The following is a 2,642-nucleotide window of genomic DNA, read 5'->3' as shown; positions in this document are numbered from 1 at the left end:
AGAGGAAAGCACCTGAGGATCCTCTCACTGTGTTTCCAGACCGCCCATTTCAATGTGAGGGGGGGTTCCAGACCGACGGTTCCAACTCGACACAGACAGGAAACAGCAGACATGCGGACTCGCTGATTCCGGTTCAGTGACTGCATGGTTGATTCTGATTGGATATGAAGCTGGCTGACCGTGTCCTCTCCTGCCTGATTTGGTCTGATGGTGGTTTGGCCGTTTCTTATTTTTTTCCTCAGATATTCAGAGCTGAATCAGTGGCGATTTTAGCATGTACATCTTGGTGGGACAAACCATTTAAAAAAGCGCAGCATTAATTGCACTATAACGGTGAAAAACGGTGCCCACAAACTGTTACAACATACATAAAGCTGTCCCAACAGCAGCGCCTTCTTGGCTATCAGGGAAACAACTCATTCAGCCTCATTTACTGCCTTTAAAAAAAAACAGCTGATATGGCTCTTGCTTGAACAAATGTGGTTTCTACTGACAACCGAGGTGTACAAACTACGGCATATGGGGATGGCGAGCGGATTAGAGGCAATCCGTAATTTCGATTAAGACATTAATGAGCGAGCTAGGACAGACGTTGTTCAGGACTTTTGAAATGTACAGCGACACAATTCAGAACATGGGCCGTTCTTACAGTTTTCTCCCTGTACGCCAAGTCAGGACCGTAGGATAATTAAAGGGGGCATATAAGCAGTGGCGACCTGTCATTCAGGGCAGACCCCACCTGTTTTGAGCCCCACATTTTGAGCAAAAATAAATGAATACATTTTTTTGTTGTTGCCTGTTTTGCATGTTATTTTGGCATTAATACGTGTCACATATCAGTTTGCAAAAAATGTACAAAATATATATATATCATTGAGTTAATAAAGCCACATACAAACATGGCCTCTGTTTTGTTTTCTTGAGTAAAGCAGCTCTAAAATGCAGGTGTCTCAGCCTATCTCAGTGCTTTCTGTGGTGGTGGGGCAAGCCAGCAGAAAATACGGAGCGTTGTTCCGTGATTGGCCCAGTATTCTGTCACTCATGGGGTTACTACGTCACCACCAAGTCTAAGGGTAAATTCTAATCTAGCCCCTCGGGTGCTGCCATAGAGTGTCATGGTTCCACCTGTCACCAGAGGACAGCAGAGACCGTCCTACAGACATTAACGACAGTCTGGTGTGTCCTATTTACTCATTATGATCAAATTCAAATCAAATGTATTTATAAAGCCCTTCTTACATCAGCTGATATCTCAAAGTGCTGTACAGAAGCCCAGCCTAAAACCCCAAACAGCCAGCAATGCAGATGTAGAAGCACGGTGGCTAGGAAAAGCTCCCTAGAAAGGCCAAAACCTAGGAAGAAACCTAGAGAGGAACCAGGCTATGAGGGGTGGCCAGTCCTCTTCTGGCTGTGCCGGGAGGAGATTATAACAGAACATGGCCTAAGATGTTCAAATGTTCATAAATGACCAGCATGGTCAAATAATAGTAATCACAGTGAACAGGTCAGGGTTCCATAGCCGCAGGCAGAACAGTTGAAACTGGAGCAGCAGCACGGCCAGGTGGACTGGGGACTGCAAGGATTCATCAGGCCAGGTAGTCCTGAGGCATGGTCCTAGGTCTCAGGTCCTCCGAGAGAGAGAAAGAAAGAAAGAGAGAGAGAATTAGAGAGAGTATACTTAAATTCACACAGGACACCGGATAAGACAGGAGACGTTCTCTAGATATAACAGACTAACCCCAGCCCCCCGACACATAAACTACTGCAGCATAAATACTGGAGGCTGAGACAGGAGGGGTCAGGAGACACTGTGGCCCCATCCGATGATACCCCCGGACAGGGCCAAACAGGCAGGACATAACCCCACCCACCTTGCCAAAGCACAGCCCCCACATCACTAGAGGGATATCTTCAACCACCAACTTACCATCCTGAGACAAGGCCGAGTATAGCCCACAAAGATCTCCACCACAGCACAACCCAAGGGGGGGGCGCCAACCCAGACAGGAAGATCATGTCACTGTTAAAACAGGTGTGTTTTCTGTTGTCTTTTGTTTATCCTTAACCGCTGATTCCTCGTCTCGTCTCTTCTCTGCGCCTGGGTCCAACCTCACCATGTCACAGCAAGCTTCAGCCCACAACATGGACCCAGCAGAACAGAAAGGTGATGTGATGGTCCTTGTGGGGGGGGGGGGGGGGGGGGGTGAATCATGACGTTAGTGATCTTCAGGTCGGAGAGGCCCGAGTTCCCGACTTGGAATTCCGCGTTGGATGACCTTTAAATGTATTTTCCCAGTCAGATCCTTTTTTTCGAGCTCCCAGTTGTCTGGAACCCGCTGACGTCTGAGATTTCCGAGTCTCCAGTTGTCTGGAACCCGCTGACGTCTGAGATTCCCGAGTCTCCAGTTGTCTGGAACCCGCTGACGTCTGAGATTCCCGAGTCTCCAGTTGACTGGAACCCGCTGACGTCTGAGATTCCCGAGTCTCCAGTTGTCTGGAACCCGCTGATGTCTGAGATTCCCGAGTCTCCAGTTGACTGGAACCCGCTGACGTCTGAGATTCCCGAGTCTCCAGTTGACTTGAACTCGCTGACGTCTGAGATTTCCGAGACTCCAGTTGTCTTGAACGCGGCGGAAGTCATG

This window comes from Salvelinus alpinus, chromosome 28 (genome assembly GCF_045679555.1).
Source record: "Salvelinus alpinus chromosome 28, SLU_Salpinus.1, whole genome shotgun sequence".
In the NCBI taxonomy this organism is placed as follows: domain Eukaryota; kingdom Metazoa; phylum Chordata; class Actinopteri; order Salmoniformes; family Salmonidae; genus Salvelinus; species Salvelinus alpinus.
Note: the sequence above shows the minus strand (reverse complement) of the source record.